Source organism: Parasteatoda tepidariorum, chromosome 10 (genome assembly GCF_043381705.1).
Source record: "Parasteatoda tepidariorum isolate YZ-2023 chromosome 10, CAS_Ptep_4.0, whole genome shotgun sequence".
Lineage (NCBI taxonomy): Eukaryota > Metazoa > Arthropoda > Arachnida > Araneae > Theridiidae > Parasteatoda > Parasteatoda tepidariorum.
This window is the reverse complement of record NC_092213.1, coordinates 31,320,337-31,340,597: the sequence shown is the minus strand read 5'-3', so window position 1 is coordinate 31,340,597 and position 20,261 is coordinate 31,320,337.

Sequence of the window (20,261 nt, the reverse complement as noted above, 5' to 3'; positions counted from 1 at the left end):
CAGGATCACGAAGCCTGTTAAAACGGGAGTGGAGCTCCGAGAAAGTCAGAGATGCCGAAGAATGCAGGGGCAGATCAGTTCCGCTCTTAGCCAAGGAGTCTGCAATCTCATTACCCTCAACATCGACATGAGATGGGATCCATTGCAAGTGTATATTATGGGAGAAAGAAAGGGTCTTCAGCTTGTTTAAAATTGAAACTCCATCACTGTCACCCACCCCATGCCAATCCGAAAGGTGCTGGATTGCACTCCTACTATCGCTCAAAATCCAGATGTCATTTGATCCAGGAAAAGTAAGCACAGCGCCCAATCCAGCATCTATAGCGATCAGCTCGCTGCGAAAGACAGAGCAGTGATCAGGATTTCTCAACTTGATATGGTAAGAGTTGTGATTGGATCTGACGAAGACACCACTGCCAGAACAAGAATCGGCATTCCTGCTGCCATCTGTATAAATAAGAGTTGCCTCGCTCGGAATGCTGTTGATCAATTCAAGAGCAATTTGCCTCAGATACTCAGGAACGTCAGAAGATTAACTGACATGTACAGGAAGAAATGGGTGGAAATACACTCTTTGGAGTCCCTCGATTGGATCAACACAAGAGTTCAGATAGTGCGGCTCACTACTCCTGAACATATACTTCAATGCCTAAATATCTCTAAAGTGGACCTCTTTTCAGATCACTTTTTGTTACAGACTTACTCAGAGTCTCTGGAGTCATGGACTTGGTTTAGCTCCGCTAACCGTGTGGGCCAGCAACAACAACACACTCTCTCTCTCTCTCAGTGTTACAAGTTATACTAGGTGGCGCTACAAATCCGTGCGGATACATCCTCAATGAGTAATGCATGTGAACTACATCTTTATTGTCCTCATTGTGATAGTTACATTAGTCAATTATGTAGTGATAATAAAAATTCAGGATGTCAAACGTGCTCAGAATCTTTCAATAGTGATGATACTCGATAAAAAAATTGCCATTTTTTTTCTTTATATGCCTCTTACATATCAATTGCAAATGAAATTTGAAACTGAGGATCTCCTTCATAGTATTAACATTTTTAAATCCAAATTTAACAATTCTAATACTTACAGAGACATTCTTAATAGTTGCTTATATCGCTCTACTGATGGTTTTCTAAAATCAAATAATGTATCAATTCAATTTAATGTGGATGGCATTCCAATTTATCGAAAAAGCAAATACGATATTTGGCCGATTCAGGTGAAAATTAACGAACTTGAACCACTAGAAAGAAAAAGGAATATTTTGGTGTGTAGCTTGTGGTTTGGCAGAAAAAAACTAAACATGAATGATTATCTAGTTCCATTTGTTGACGAACTTAATAAGCTACCAAAAGAAGGCCTAAAATGGATAGAGAAAAGCTGTTCAGAAGGACTACTTTAATATGTAACAGTGATGCACCAGTTCGTTGCGCCATGCAAAATTTTAAACAATTCAATGGACAATTCGGTTGCGGATTTTGTGAAGAGGAGGGAGAAAGAGTAATGAAAGGAAAAGGCTATTGCCGTATCTATGCTTTTAATGGAAAGTTAGCGCAGAGGAGAACCTTTGTAAACTGCATTGAGAGTGCAGAAAAAACAATCTCTACCGGTAGTGCTGCTAAAGGAGTTAAAGGTGCATCTGTATTGATGAATCTTTATCTAACTTTCAACATGGTTGATGGTTTTATACCTGATTATATGTGTGCTTCTTGGTGTGACAAGGCAACTTGTATACCTTCTTATCGAGAGCTCGGGCCATAATTATTCGTTAACTGCCAAGGACCTTCGACTGCTAGATATTCGTATAAAATATCTTAAACTTCCTCCTGAAGCTTCACGCAAGTTACGTACAACTAAAGAAATTTCTTTTTGGAATGGCAAATATTTTTATTATCATCACCTGTGCTTCTTAAGAATATATTGAACAATCTTGTTTATAAGCATTGGCTTCACTTTGTACATGGTACAACTTTACCCTTGTGGTCAAACATCTCAGCAGATGATATTGAGAAAGCAGATTATTGTTTAATAAGGCTTGTGTTAGATGTTAAGAATATTTATGGTATAACAGAACAATCATATACATCTTTTGCTGCACCTGTCTGATACTGTAAAGGCTTGGGGTCCTTTGTGGGCAAATTCTTGTTTTACGTTTGAAGATAATATTGGAAAACTGAAAGACCTACATCATGCTACAAAGTGTGTACCTAAGCAGATTACCTAACAGCTTACACCAGTAAATCACTACTTGTGATACTTGTCTAAACAAGTATCACAAGTAGTAGTCTTGTCTAAACAAGAGATAAGTAATCATCAGATATTTAAATTTGTTGATGAGATGCAAGCAAAACAATCTGTAACGAAACATGCCATAACGTTACTGGATGGTAATTTTGAAAACCAATTTATCAAAACCTGTTGAGAACTTAAGAAAAAGCATTTAAAAAGTTATTGGGAAATCAAGTTACGTCATCATAATCCAACGTACAGTTTTATAAAAGGATGTGCTATTTTGGACACATTTTTAGTTGCAAGGACTATTGCTCTAAATTTATCCACACAGATTATTATGTTGTAGCATTATCTAACAAAAATTGTGTAGAAATCCATCATATTGTTGTTTTAAATGATGAAGTGTACTTTTTAGTGGAGAATATTCCAGTCACTAAATTCTTAATGTGCTATCCGCATGTTGGACTGTGATGTTGCTACATCACACGTGCGTTGTTATTCTACTCCTTAATAGTTTTTTTTAGTTTCTGTTCATTTAATCACAATAGCCTTCCACTAAATTTAACTTTATGAATTGATTTTTTTATATCGATTATTCCAAACTTAACTGTAACCGAGTAGCGCTTTGCTCCTTTCCTCGTACCTTCTTGGCTCCAGTTGAGGAAGTCGCGATATGAGAGAAACAACGTTCTCATTTTTTGAAACTTTTAGGCTCTCACCTTTCAGTTAAATTTTTAGTACTTCACCCCTTTTAATGTGTAAGATGTAAAATATTTAAATTTAAAGTTTATCAAATAAATGTAAAGGTAAATCATGTTTTGTTTAATTTTGAACTTTGGCAAAGTAAGATGCGCAACACGTGTGCCTTGTCGCTAATTGTTGGCGAGTTTCCATGGTAACAGTCACCTGAAAATGTGCGTTCCACATGAACGATTAGATGCCATATGAAGGGAGCCAGCTCCATCAAAGCGAACCATCATGAGATCAACTGAATAAAGAAAAGTTTTTGTAATTTGAACTAAGTGCCTTCAATTACTCAATTCCAAAAAAGCACCTGACCAGCTAAGAAATCTGGAGATCCTTCTGGAATGAAGGATCAGGTTGATCACTTGGACAATGTTTTCAACTATACGATCCTTTACTCATTTTTAATGTAATGATCTATTCCCTTATTTACTTAAACTCATTTAAATCGTAACTATACGATATATTTTTGGTGCCGTGTGGTGCTGTTTTTCTTGTGATATGTATTGTTTAAATATTGCTTATTTTGATGATTATGATTTAATATATATACCAGCGGGTGACCGAGCTCCGCTCGGAGAAAACAGGTATCGAAGCTANTATCAGCACATTTATTAGAATGTTGATTTCCATGAAATGTGCGTTTTTTTGATCGAGTAGTTCTGTTCTTACCCATTTCATTTAAATTAGTATAAATTTTTTAAAATAAATCAGAGAATTTGTTAAAAATACAGCAAAGAAGAAGAAATAAAATGAACGCTTCATATGTAAACAAACAATTGCAAAAATTCAAGCATATCGTCTGTTGCCAACTAAAAAAAGCACAGTTACATAAAAAAAATTATTCAGATTCATTAGCCGAGAGTCTAGGAGCCTTAAAAATTAAATATCTAAATTTTATTTTTACATAAATAGAGAAGAAGTAAAACTATTGGTTAGTTTCGGTTTCGTTTTTGTCACTTACGATAAATTTGACAGCTACCATTCATCACTAAAATTACCATAACTAAATTTCTATTTGACGCATATGCAAAAACAAGACATTTTTGAAAACTAGAGAAATGGGGCAACATAATGAGACAATAAACTGAAATTTGAATTTTTCGTCGAAATACTCGATTTCAAGGTGGTCGGATACCTTAAAATTTCTGCAACAAATTGAGAGAGGTAGCAAGAATTACAAAATTAGGAACGTCGCAGTTCGCAAATTGCTAGACAAAAAGAATTCTTAGATTAAGAAATGCAATTGTAAAGGCATCAGAGCATAGAAAAGAAACTAAATGTACAAGCTGATCTAATAAACGATATGAAAAACGCTCCACGACATGTTTTTGGAGACCATACATGCTGTGCTTCATACTTTTGTAATGATAGAGAACATATAAATCATATCTCAGAATTTGAAGAAAGTGGAATTTTGTTTAAAATCAAGGAAATTATAGGGAAATTGACAAACCATGCCAGAAGCTTGCTTTATAATTCTACTAATAATACGGTGGAATCTTTTAATGCCAAACATGTCGGGGGAAAAAAAGAGGATATATTTTCCTTTAAAAGGGTCTTATGGGTCTTTCTTTGTTGACTTTTAATCCACCTTATCTGTGAGCGGAGCTTATTTTCGCTTGCAGACGTAAAGGTCCGCATGAACTTTCAACAACCGGAACTTGTTTGTTTGCTAATGTTTTTGCTTAGGCTGATGCAATCATCGTAAACAAATATTAAGTTTTAATAAGAAAAATACATAAAAGTTGTAAACGTGATGTCTAATAGAAAAAGTGGTGGCGACACTTTGGACCACCCAGTAGAAGGGAAACCTTTCTTTTTTTATGCTCAGTTATAGGTTGTAGTATGAGAAGAAATAGTAATCTTCTATCTACAGTAAAAATGTTTCGCTTCCCAAATGATCCTGTTCGTCGAGTTGTCTGGTGTTATTTCATGAAAAGAGAAAATAGGACTCCAAACAAAAATAGTTTGATATGCAATGCCCATTTTGTCACAGGTGAGAGAACATTTTATCTCTTACTATTGTATAATCGTAATATACGTACATTTATTGATATTTTACGAAAATAGACCAGTATGTGTCCATCATGAGAGAGATGTTTGATAATAATTATGAGAAAAAATTTGTCAGCAAGGTGTTCATAAGAAAAAGAACGATAACTTATTTTTGCTTATAGTTTTCATTATGTATTTTATGTTCAGACATTTTTGTTTCCGTCATTTTTTAAGCTCTGACTGATTATTGAATTCTACATCGCTTAAAAATTTCTACATTGCAGTTCCTCAGTTATAGGTATTAGTTTAGTATAATGTAAATAGCACGGATCAATTATTTGAATTAGCTGCATTAGAAGTTAGTAAGCTAATAAAGTGTAAATATATGTAGCAAGTATCATAATTTTTAAATTTCATATCAATAATAAATTATATATTTTTTCCCTTGAAGTTCCAGTTGTTGTCCAAAAATTAAATTGCTTTTTCTTTGAACAATTATTTCTGTTTATTTGTATAATTCTTTATTTATATAAACCAAGTATTAAATTAATTGATTTGGACTTATAATAAATATTAGTAAGTCGTTTTAGTCGAACACCCTTAAATTTATTCGTTTTTTTGAAGTAATTACACTAAAGAGCCAAAAAAACTGGTATACCTGCCTAATATCGTGTAGGGCCCCCGCGAGCACGCAGAAGTGCCGCAACACGGCGTGGCATGGATTCGATCAATGTGTGAAGTAGTGCTGGAGATAATTGACACCATGAATTCTGCAGGGCTGTCCATAAACCAGTGGGGGGTAAGAGGGGGTGGGGATATCTTCTGAACATCGCGTTGCAAGGCATCCCAAATAGACAGGGACAGTAATGACGTATTTCATGATGTCAAACGACGCGTCCTTCCAATCTCGTTCCAAACATTCTGTCGAACGATCCATTTAAATGGCATTTCCTATGTCAATTTAAGACGGCAAGATTTTTAGTTTTTTATTGACATAAATAAATTTAGATAGCGCTTTTAAGAGACTTATTCCTAATTAAAGTAGTTTTCTTTATACGGGGTATCAGTAGACTTTACGAGTTAAGTGTATTAAATGCTATAAAAAAAGTTTCAAAATGGTTATGTGTTTCGCTCCAGATTGTAAACATTATAGTGAAAAGAATGGATGCAAATTTTTTACATTTCTATTAAAGGAGGCTGAAAAAAAAGTATGGATCAAAAACATCAGGTAAGTTATCTTTAATTTTGATGTATGAAAATTTAAGCGTCAATATTTTTAACTCTTGTCTTATGTTTATAATAATGTCTTATTTTATTTAGAATTTGTTACATATTCTTGACCTACATCTAATTTTTTTCTTCAGTTATGGAAAGGCATGCATTGTTTTACAACGTTCTGAAAATAATTTTTAATCTATAATTAGATCGTATTTATCAATAATGTCTGTTTATTTAATTATGTCTGATGATAAAATTTGTAGTTTTTGTAAACTTGGTTTGCTTAAGATTTTCTGATTATTGCCGCTAATTCTCATAAGCTTTAGTTTTTAACTACTAAATAGGAATAAATTATGTAACTAACTTATTTAATATGTATACATATGGTTAAATCTGCACAGAGTTTTAGTTTAAACTCAGATTTATGACTTGAGAATTTTTCTTGTTTATATTTGTTAACATCATCATTAATTAATTTTTAACAGTAGTTTTATGTATTAATTTTTTGAGAAAATGAGGATACCTTATTATTAGATAATTAATATTAGATTATTTCTTAACGTAACTAGTGTAGTGCTATGTTAATGTGTAGTGTTATAATAGTGTAGTGTTATGTTAAAAGGGTCACTACTATGTTTAGTTTCCAGAATTTTAATATATAGAATAGCTAAATTAAAGCAAATTTAAGAATTTATGAGAATTTATTTTATTTAATTAAGATTTTTAATTAAAGAAAAGCATTAAAAAGCTTTAAGTTTCCTATATTATATAGACAAGATAGGGAGCCATCATCAAGCTCAAGAATTTGCCATTATCATTTTAAGGATGGTATTAAAGAAAATGGCCCTACAATATTTCAAAGGAATGAAGACATAATATTGATCAGCTCTCCAGAAAAGAAAAAAAGAAGGTATTATAATTTAATCTGTCTTATTGCACACTGAGTGTCAAGGCTTTTAAGATTTGGTGCGACTGCGATTACAATAACTCTGTAGAAAAGCAATCTCTAAGGATGTTGGATACTTAAAAAAACTGATTTATAATTATTTGTAAAAGGCATATAAATTATATAACTTATTAAATTAATTCTTAATTAAACTATATTAATTAAACTGTGAATTTAAAGTCTTGTGTTATTTGTTGATAAAATTTGCCTAAAGTTTACTAAAACTTATTATGAGGATGATTTTAACCTAATAAAAGTTTCATGTATTACTAGAAAGATAAATGTTTATTTTTATAAGAACAAAAACACTGTTTTTTTTTATGCATTATTTTTTTTTTTTTGAGAGAGAGATTGTTTTTTTCAATTAATGATAAAACTTTCTATTTACTTTTCAGTAGCTGGCGGAAAAGTTATAAAAATGTGATGATGCTTTTTTTAAAAAAAGCTATGAAATGTTTATTTTATAACTCATAAAGTCTGGATTTGATTTAGTATTGAAATTCTACTTATTACTATGTATTGAATAAATGTATTTTTAAATTTTAGAAAGTCTCTTGACTTGCCTAGAACCTCGGATGTGACAGTCCCTTCTGCTTCACAATTCCTTCATACGAATTCAAGTGCCACTATCATGGAAGAGTTAGAATTTCTTCAAAATGAGAACAAAAATCTCAAAATTGAAATAGAAAATTTGAGAAAATCTAATTCAATGTTAGAAATCGAAAATGACCTCCTGATAAAGAAAATGAATTCTTGAAAGTAAAGTTGAATGATAAAAGATTCTCTTTTTCAGATATTAAAGAGAAAGATGAATTGGTCAACTATTTTACTGGCTTTCCCAACCAGGAAGTTTTTAATATTGCTTATAAAATTTGTATTAAAGGCCCAATTAAATATTGGGAGGATTGGAACTTTCAGGTTGTAACAAAAGAAGATCAACTGTTACTGACCTTAATGAAATTAAAAATGAATTTGGGTCATGTTGATTTATCTGTTCGATTCAATGTTTGCAAGAGCACAGTAACAAATATTGTTATGACATGGATTGATGTTTTACATGAGAGATTATATGAACCCTTAATGAGTATTGTTCCCTCACAACTTAAAAATCAAATCTGTTTGCCTTCATGCTTTGCAAGCTTTCAAAATTGTAGAATGGTTGTTGATTGTACAGATTTTTGTACAATCAGACTTAAAAAATTGAAGCACCAACGATTATTCTACAGTTTCTATAAACATCGCCACACTATAAAATGTTTAATTGGTGTAGCCCCTAATGGTTCCATAACATTTGCTGGTCATATGTTCCCTGGTTCAACCTCTGACAAAGAGATTTTTAAAAAGGGCAGTTTATGTCAGATTTTTCAACTAGGTGACCTAGTTCTTGCTGATAAAGGCTTTTTAATTACAGATGTTGTCCCAGATGGTGTTTCAGTTAACATTCCCCCTTTTCTGGCTACACAGGAATTCACACCCAGCCATGTTCAGAATACCAAAATGATTGCAAGAGCTAGGATTCATGTTGAGAGAGTGATTCGGCGAATTAAAAGTTTTTAAAATCATGGTATTAATACCCAATTTTCTTTTTCCTTACAGTACCAAAATTATGCAAATAGTTGTAACCCTTACAAATTTTCGACCTCCTTTAATAAATGAAGTAAAATATCTTTATAAAGCCTAAATATATCTATTCTAAATTATGTTTAATATTATTTTAAATTTCTAATTTTCATTTTAAAATGTGAAAGGAACAATATTTTTAGGTGTTATATATGAATTTATCTTAAAATCTCAGATTCCTATTTTATTCGATCAGAAAGTGCAACATGAATTTTTTAAGAATTCTTTAAAACATACTTATCCCATACATAAACTTTTATTTAACATTCATATTTATTAATCTATGTATTCACATAGGTGTTTAATTTTTATTTCTTTAATAATATTAATTTCAATTAAATATAATTCAATTTTAATATAGAAACTTAACTCTTTTTTTAATTAATGTATGTATACATATTTAGTTATACAGCATTTATATTTGGCTAATGTTACTGTTATCACTTTTTATGGAATAAAATTTGCATTTGACAGTCTAAATCTAAATTTTTTAAATTACCTTCATAGTAATATTTTATTTGCTACAGTGCTTTGGCTTACGTTGAACTCAACATTCAAGTCACCATTATCCAAATTTATTTTTAATTTCATAATACTAATACCTACAGTTTAATTGGTTGTAAATATATTTTAAGACCTGTCAACTCTCAAACTTTAAAGTTTTATATAAATTTTTTTTCACTTCCTATCATTTTAGTAAATTTACCAATAAATTTGAGCTATTTTAAAAACGTGTCTCTTAAATGTTTTATAATTTTCACTAATTTACCTGACTTTATTCATGCTCCTTTCATAACTTTTTAATTCTTTTAAAACCCTTTGTTTGATGCACTGCATCCTCTTTTAAACCTTGTGCCACTAAACTTTATATTCAAAACAATTCTCGCAGACTATTGCTATATTAAAGTATTTTCACTAGCTTTTTTAATTGTAAGTTATGTATAGTTGATCAATTCATCTGAACTCTAATAAATAAATTTTTTTTTTACTTAAATGAAGCATAATTTGTCTCATAATTTGAAACTGTTGTCAATAGTTACAGTGCTGACATTTTATGTTAACTTATAGAAAATACTTATGTACAACAAAATAGAAATATATGTTTTGAGTGTATATATTTAAATCTAATTTATAAAGTCTGTGTGTAAACCTGCTATCAACAGAGTTCACTATCATTTTTTGTTCACGAATAAACTTGTGTCTTTGTTTACATTAATGTGTTTATTTTTAATTGAAGTATCTGTATGCAATATAATTTAGATACAACTTAAGTTTGATGCAATACATCCTCTTATAGACCTTGTGTCAGTAAACACTATATTCAAAACAATTCTCTCAGACTATTGCGTCCAACCTTTCAGATATTAAAAGTATTTTCATTAGCCTTTTCAATTGTAAGTCAAGTTTCGGAGTTAGTAATTTTCTGAAGTTGGCGGGTCTGTATAATCGTAATAGTTTTTCTCATTTATCTTTTTTAGAAATATATTTCGACGTTGATAACAATAAAGCGATATTTATATAAAATTGTACTGTTGAGGATTTCATCTAAACTCTAATGAATTTATTTTTTTTATTAAAATAAAACATAATTTGTAAGTAAAACTAGTGTCAATAGTTACAGTGCTTACATTAAACATTTTTCAATATACTTATATTTGTGTATATATTTAATTCTATATTTATAAAGTGTGTGTAAAAGTGCTATCGACAGATTATTTATTAATAAACTTTTTTCCTTGTTTATATTGTGTCTATTTTTAATGTATGTATCTGAATAAAATGTAATTTAGATAAAAAATATAGAGCATTGATATATTACTTAACATTTTATTTGCTATAAATAATTTAGGTATGTACGAGGGTTGCTATTTATATTTCTGGCCTAATAATGAAAAAACAAACATGTAGGATCGAAATTGGTTTTATTGTTTTTCACAATATTCTCCATGATGAACAATACACTTTTGCATACGTTTGAACCAATTTTCAAAGCACTTTTTCCAGTCCGATTGAGGTAACTCCAAAACATGCGTTTTGAATGCATCAACCGCTTCTTCGGGGGTCGAAAATCGTTGTCCACGTAATTTATTTTTGATGTGTGGGAATAAGAAGAAGTCATTGGGTGCCAAATCAGGGCTGTACGGCGGATGACCCATCAGTTCGATCTTTCGCTCCGTCAGAAATGCCTTTGTTTGAGTCGATGTGTGAGAGCTCGCATTGTCATGATGAAGAATGATTCGCCTGTTCTTCTGCTTTTTTCGAATTTCTCCGATGACTTCTGGCAAACAAATGGTCGTGTACCATTCAGAATTGACCGTCCTGCGTTGCTCTAACGCCACTGTTGCCACATGACCGTTAATGCCGAAGAAACAGGCAATCATTTGTTTCGATGTGCTTCTTCCTCGAACAACTTTTGTTGGTTTTGCCTCGTCTTGGAAGACCCATACAGTTGATTGCTGTTTTGTTTCCGGCTCATATGCATAGATCCATGATTCGTCACCTGTGTAGATGTTATACACAGCCTTTGATGTACCTTGAACGTATTTTTCCAACATTTCCTTGCACCAATCGACACGAGCCTTTTTTTGAGCGTTTGTCAGATTATGCGGGATCCAACGCGAACAAATTTTTTTTACGCTCAAATGTTCATGCAATATTTTATTGATGCTAGTCATACTAATGTCCAAAGACGCCTCTATCTCACGGTATGTCACATGACGATCTTGCTTTATCAGTTCACGCACAGCATCGATCTTTTCTGGCACAACAACGGATTTTGGACGACCTGCACGGGATTCGTCCTGGATCGAACATCGACCACGATTAAATTCGTTATACCAATTTTTTACAGTGCTGTAGGATGGCGCTTTATCGCTGAATAAAGAATTAAGTTCATCGAAGCACTCTTGTCTTGACAATCCACGTCGAAAGTTATGAAAAATAATGGCACGAAAATGTTCACGATTCAATTCCATTTTTTGAAAGAGAAGAACTTTTCAATTTACTGTCAACAACACAAATGAAGCTATAATGGTAAATCGTCTGCTGAATTTATGTTGGCTGCGGTCGCCTAGCAACACTTATTGTTGCCAAGGCCAGAAATATAAATAGCAACCCTCGTATAAATATACCTTTTTCTATGTATTAATTTGGGTTTACAGTATTATTTTAAAGAAATGAATGGTTTTCATAAAATAATTTATGAATAAAATCAAACAATTTTGAGTTTAATTAATAATGAGCGATAGGATATGATCAATCAAAAATAGACTTAGCAAGTTATGAAACAAATAACTAAAAAGTTAATATTTTGATATGTACCTAAAAATTAAATGAATTTAAAATATATTCTCAGAGCTGTAATGTACACAAATCAGTTATGTTTTATAAAAAAATATATATACGGTAAACAAACCATGCTGAGGCTGGATTAGGACACTCCAGTAGATCTTTTTTTAAGGCTTCCTTTATGACACACGTGCTCCATATAATTCAATACACCCGGTTATTACAACATCAAGATCTTACAACGCCATGCCCAAATGATTGGTGAGAACAGCCAGAAAGCTTTTGTTTCTGATCTGTTCCAAGAACAAACCTAGAGACAGGAACCATCTAGCAAAGACCTAAAAAGAAATTATATTATTACTACAAAAAATATAATAAAGTATGTATCTTTATATTTCAAAAGTTAGTGAAATTAAAGCTTGTACTTAGTCCACTCGTAACTGCAACTATTAAAAAAAATCAATTTTTGTACTAACATCAGCTTCTTACATTTCGTTTTTCCTTTTTTTTTAATGTATGGAATAATCATAATGTATGAAAAGAATTGCTTTAGTATTAAGCATTATATAAATATATTGTTAAAAATTTTATGGTAGGTAGGGCAGGCTCACATTCGGAAGAAAATGTTCGAATCTCGCGTCGTAAAATTTTCGTATAGTAAACTATGGCAGGTTCACATTAAATCTATCTGTGCTAATAGTTCCAATAAAAATACCTCTAGGGGTGCCGGATCGGAGAGAGTTCATGCTCCAGTTCAGGTCTAAATTATGATCTGTTGATGATTGTGTCCTCTCAACAAAACTGGATGTTTTGTATGTAAGTTGTCTCTGGATCATCCTCATTGATGCTTCTCAGACTGTCACCAATGGCCCATTGTGCAACGATAATGAAAAGTACTTACTACAAAGAGATATTTAGCATTATGCATATAATCATAACTTTTACCATCATTTCATAAACCTTGAGCCATATTTTTCTAAAGGTTTCTCCTGAAATAATAGAAAAAGATAAATATTAAAAAGCTTAAAGTAACAAATTTTGTTTGAATAAAATTTTACTGAAAATGATATTTGATAAAATATTTACCATGAGAACAATTCTATGTTTAAATTAATAGTCAAAATGACAGGTAATCAAGCTTTTTTAACGAATTTTAAGTGCATTTCCAAACATAAGCAAAACAATAAGTTAGAAGGATGAGACTAAATTGTAACAATTCTCATGCTAATATAGGAAAACCATGATCTGAAATTTTAAATTATAACAAACAAATAATTTCTAAATGTATTTAACTTAATTTCATAAAAAATAGTTTTTAAATCCCTGTGGACTTGATGATTAAAAAGGATACATTAATTTGCTGGATAACCCAAGACCCTGTGGACTTGATGATTAAAAAGGATACATTAATTTGCTGGATAACACAAGCTGGTCCTGCAATTGAAGCACGCTAGCATTTTCGAAATAACAGATTCATGGAGAACAAAATACAAGAGTTTTAAAATATGTCATGTACCTAAGAGATTATAAATGAAATTGTTTTATAGAAAAAAATTTCCAAGATAAAGGCAAATAATTTTATATTAACACAAAATTCATTAGATATTTTTTTTAGATCTAACACCTAGTGTATAGGTACATGACCAAAACATTCAAGATTATTAAAATATATACACACAACTCAAATGGAAAAATTAAAGAGCTTTAAAATGCGTCATGCAATAAAGATACTAAATTTCCAAGAATAATTTCCTAGCCGAAACAAGATAACCATACATTTAATGTTTATCATGGACAGAAACCTGCACATGCATTTTTTTGAAGATTATACACATGCAACCCAGAGAGAGTTATTGAAGAGGTGAGGTTTTAATTATGTCATGCATCAAAGTGATATTAGTAATTCAAAGTGATATAGTTTAAATTATATTTAAAATTATAATTTCCAGGCCGAAGACTGATAGTCATATATTTAATGTATATATTCAGAAGCTACCATCAACACAAACTGCACATACATTCTAATGAATAAATAAAACTCATGCATACACACACAACAAGGTTTAAATTATATCATGCAAACAGCTATAAAAAATTTATAGCTAAAATTTCCAAGCCGAAGCTAGATAGTCATACATTCACACACATTTCTGCAAAACATGCATACTACATACATACTATTTTGTTAAAAATAAAAAATATGACCTGCTAATAATTTTATAAGTTCAACAAAAATTCTAAATGGAATCAAATGATGCAATTTTCCTTCATATAGATAGCAATTTTTTTAAATTCTCATATTGAGAAAGTCAAAATGTTTACATGTAATATTAACAAGTCATATTTTACTGAAAAAAAAAACATTAAAAGCTGTTAAATTTATATAACAAACAAATATTTTTAAAAAAAAGAAAATCTGACAATTTTTACAATCACTTCCTAATAATAAAACTAATTACTATATTTGATTATTATAAGGGAAAAAAAATCAAATCTAAAATATAGACAAACAAAATTACTGGATTATGCAAGTTCTACTAAGCAGTATTTACAAATAAAAATCTAGGGTATTAAAGAAATATACATAAATANTAATTCTATAAAATACACAGAAAAGGTAAAACGGTTCATGGGTAGGAAATAAGAGTGAATAAAATCAGATAAAACAGTTATATACAATATAAAATACCAATAGCTCGCAGAAATGCGAAAATGTTAGGATGATGAATATCATCTAACAAATCCTTCATACATAAAATCGTGCTATTAAAAAAGGTAAGACGATATTGGTTAAAACAAGGACAAATGGTTAAAATGTGATGAACCGTAAGTAAAGTATTGCAAGAGTCGCATTTGGGAGGAAATTCTCCAAACAACAGATGAATATGCGTGAGTCGAGTGTGGCCGATTCTGAGACGATTAAGTTTTACATCTGCATTACGTAATCGTAATACAGTTAAGGGGTCTATGTATGGTTTGATGTCATGAAGTTTATTTTGAGTTTGAAGGTCCCAATGTTGTTGCCAAAGGGACGAGATGAGCTGTTGAACATGTAGTTTAATGTCTGAGAATGGTACAGATATGGTTAATTCAGTAGTTGTAGATCGTGCTGCAGAATCAGCCAACTCATTTCCTGGGATACCGACGTGACTCGGTATCCAGCAAAATGAAATATCAAATCCCTTTTTGCGAAGAGCGATTAATATATGATTAATGAGGCATAAGATTGGGTGAGTATCGCTGCGAAAATTTTCTAGCTGGTTCAAAACGCTCTTACTATCAGAGTATATAAAATACTTTCGTTCGGAGCGTGAAGAAATCAGCCGCAATGCCAAAAGGATGGCAACAGCTTCCGCAGTGAAGACGGAACAAATATCTGGGATCTTGTAGCTATAAGTATCATCAGCGATGAACACAAACAACGAGGTTTAAATTATATCATGCATACAGCTATAAAAAATTTATAGCTAAAATTTCTAGATAGTCATACATTCACACACACACACATTTCTGCAAAACATGCATACTACATATACTATTTTGTTAAAAAAAAAAAATATATGACCTGCTAATAATTTTATAAGTTCAACAAAAATTCTAAATGGAATAAAATGATGCAATTTTCCTTCATATAGATAAAAAATGTTTTAAATTCTCATATTGAGAAAGTCAAAATGTTTACATGCAATATTAACAAGTCATATTTTACTGAGAAAAAAAAAACATTAAAAGCTGTTAAATTTATATAACAAACAAATATTTAAAAGAAAAGAAAATCTGACAATTTTTACAATCACTTACTAATAATAAAACTAATTACTATATTTGATTATTATAAGGGAAAAAAAACAAATCTAAAATATAGACAAACAAAATTACAGGATTATGCAAGTTCTACTAAGCAGTATTTACAAATAAAAATCTAGGGTATTAAAGAAATATACATAAATAAATTATGGCGTAGAATTTGTTCTACAACATGAATAATCAAAAATAAAGCAGTATTTACTAATAAAAATCTAGAGTATTAAAGAAATGCATAAAGAAATATACATAAATAAATTATGGTACAGAATTTGTTCTACAACATGAATAATCAAAAATAAAATATCTAGATTATTATTATGGATGATAAATTTTCTGATTTCTTGAAAATATTTGCAATTAATATACCAAATATTAAATAAAAATTCTTCCAATAATGTATACAAGCATTCTCAATTACGATAATAAAATGAAATTCAACAAAAGAAGTTACAAATTCCTGAATAATACGATATATACAATAAATATATTCAATTTATATTCCAAATATCAAATTAAAATCATATCATATACACAAAAAATTTTCATAATTATTTACAATTAATAAGTTGTCTCAATATTAAAAAAAAAAATTGATTTAATACAATATACATATTTTAAGAAAAATTAAACATAAATTAAAAATATAATTTTCCAAATAATAAAATTCACAAGTTTCCAATTTCCAGATTATAAATACAATTTATATGGTAAATATTAAATACAAATTCTCCCAATCATATATACAAAAAGTTTTCATAGTCATTTACAATTAATATCATAAAAAGAGATTAACATAATATACATATAAAAATTAAAAATAAAATTTTTCAACTACATAAGTCACAAATTTTCTATTTATAGATATGTCATCAATTTACAATAACATTAATAGACAAAATCAATCTAAGAAGCGGCAATGTTGATGATATCAGACGCTATACAGAAGGAAAAAAGAATTAGTGTAATTTTGATATTGACTTTGAAAATTCTTTTTTAAATAAATGATTCTATAGAGACATAATGTTAAAGAAAATCATAGAAATAATAAAACACTAAAACAAACATTTACCTTTATGAGTCGCAAATTAGATAAGGTACCCATTTCTCTACATAGAAATCTACCAGCATGTCTAGATGATTCCAATCATCATCTTTGTAAACTTCAAAAATGATGGTGCTTTTTAAAGTCCACAAAACTAAATATGTGGATGAAGCATTTAAAATGGCCATTTGTCCCTGCATCTGATGATAGTAATCATGGGATTTATTGATTTTGTACACGCCATTTTCAATACAAAGAATATAATTTCTTACACCTTTTAATTTTTCCTGCAAAACATCATTGCGGTAAGTGTAAGGGCACTTTACTTCCAATAACTTTAAGCAACCATCGCTGACTTTAATAAGGCCATCAGGGCTAGCACCCAAAAGTCCAGAAGGATGGAGCCAAAACCCTGAGCTTTCCACAGATAATTTTGTAGCATTTTCAAATGCAGAAACTGCAGTCTTTTCATTTTGTATTCCCCACTGCACTTGCATGACTTTGTCAAGCTTATATAAACAGTTTAATTTTTTAAACAGGGAAGGGGGGAAACTATTGCGCTTATGGGCTGAAATAATTGGCCCGAAATTACTTGACGTTAATCTAAGATGCCTATACTTGGCCCATTTTATGTTGGAAGCTTGGCCAACAGTTTCAATTGCTACGTTAGATATGCTACGTCCAAGATATGATCTCACTGTTTTTCTTTAAAACGCTTAAAACATTTTTCGTAGCTGATATAAACTGTCTCGGAATCGAGGTTAACATTAAATGTTCGATGTAATTTTCCTCATCTCTGTCCCATTTCATTTCTTTGTTCTTTTCAGGCAATTCTTCGGATTGAGTCTCAGGATTTGCTATGGGAGGATTTGTTAAATCTATTTTTATTATCTTTAGCAATACTTGATTATACATTTTTATTTTTGCATCCTCATCCATTTTCGATAGTAATATTTCCTTCATTTCACGATCCAGTTCGCTCAGCTTTTCGTCTGGAACTACATGGCGGGTTCAGGTACTAGAATCATCTTTTTAGCATATTCCATTGCTATTTATTTATTAAGGATGTTAGAACACTGAGTGCAGCCGGTAAAAGTAGAGGAAGAATTCCGCCTTTTTGGATGATAAGGTGGTGTTTCCTTTTTAACGATACTTTTTTATCAGAGGGTTTTCTCAACGTATGCGTATTATGTCGAATTAATTTTTCTTTTTTTGATGGGGAGTAATTGGTATATTCCCTTTTAAGGTATTCAAACAACATTCGGAAATGCATTTTATTGCTGTTTTGGGAAGTTTATTAACAAAATAAATATATTCAATTTATATTCCAAATATCAAATTAAAATCATATCATATACACAAAAAATTTTCATAATTATTTACAATTGATAAGTTGTCTCAATATTATAAAAAAAAATTGATTTAATACAATATACATATTTTATGAAAAACTAAACATAAATTAAAAATAACATTTTCCAAATAATAAAATTCACAAGTTTCCAATTTCCAGATTATAAATACAATTTATATGGTAAATATTAAATACAAATTCTCCCAATCATATATACAAAAAGTATTCATAGTCATTTACAATTAATATTATAAAAAGAGATTAACATAATATACATATAAAAATTAAAAATAAAATTTTCCAACTACATAAGTCACAAATTTCCGATATATAGATATGTTATCAATTTACAATAACATTAATAGAGAAAATCAATCTAGGAAGCGGCAATGTTGATGATATCAGACGCTATACAGAAGGAAAAAAGAATTGGTGTAATTTTGATATTGACTTTGAAAATTTTTTTTTAAATAAATGATTCTATAGAGTCATAATGGTAAAGAAAATCATAGAAATAATAAAACACTAAAACAAACATTTACCTTTATGAGTCGCAAATTAGGTAAGGTACCCATTTCTTTACATAGAAATCTACCAGCATGTCTAGATAATTCCAATTATCATCTTTGTAAACTTCAAAAATGATGGTGCTTTTTAAAGTCCACAAAACTAAATATGTGGATGAAGAATTTAAAATGGCCATTTGTCCCTGCATCTGATGATAATAATCATGGGATTTATTGATTTTGTACATGCCATTTTCAATACAAAGAATATAATTTCTTACACCTTTTAATTTTTCCTNACTTGTACTAAGACTAGAGTATTAAGTTACGTTCAGTGTTATTTTGAATTTCTCTATTCATTAAGTATGAGTCCGAAGAAGTGTGAAATTCCAGGCTCCACTCGAGAAAAGATAATATGTCTCCGTGAATTAGGAAAAAGTTATCGGGATATTGGAAAAAAGTTAAAATTGAGCTTTTCAACAGTTCGTTCCATTATTAAAAAAGTGGAAGAAACAGGATCCACGAAAAATAAACCCCGATCTGGTCGCCCAGTCAAAGTAAATGACAGGGAAAGGAGGCATGTTGTTAAAATGGCCCTAAGAAATCCAACTCAAAGTGCTCGAAATTTAGCCAACGACTTTGCGTCAACTTCTGGCAAGTCAGTGACGCCACAAACTATTAGAAATGTTCTCCATATGAGTGGTCTTCGGGGTAGGAGGCCAAGGAAGAAACCTTTTATTAGCGAGGTTAATAGGAAAAAGAGACTTGAGTTTGCTCTGACCTATCGAAGTAAGCCAATGGAGTTTTGGAAGCAAGTTATTTTTTCTGATGAGAGTAAGTTTGAAATATTTCGGCCAAAAAGCATTTTAACTGTTTGGAGGAAAAAAGGTACTGCTCTTGATCAGAAAAATATCTTGTCAACAATTAAGCATGGTGGGGGAAATGTGATGGTTTGGGGCTGTATGGCGCATAATGGGGTTGGAAATTTGGAAGTTATTAATGGTAGGATGACAGCTTTATCGTATATAGAGGTTTTGCGCCGTAACTTGAAAAGCAGTGCTAGAAAATTAGGCCTCCAAGACACCTATATATTCCAGCATTATAATGATCCTAAACATTCCGCGAATGTAACAAGGGAATGGTTGCTTTATAATGCACCTAGAAGGCTACGCACTCCCCCCCCCCAATCTCCTGATCTGAACCCGATCGAACATCTTTGGCACCATCTAGATCAAGAAGTAAGGAATAACCACATTACGGGAAGAGATTCTTTAGAATCTACATTGATTCATTCCTGAAATAATATTTCCTCAGATATTACCAAAAAGTTAGTAGAATCTATGCCACGAAGATTAGAAGCAGTCATTAAGGCCAATGGATTGCATACAAGATATTAAAAAGCAAATCACCGATAATGAAAAATGTTTTTATTTGTTTCACTAAGTGTGCTAATAGTTTTTTTGCAAAAATATAATAATGTTTTTTTTGTTTTAAATTCT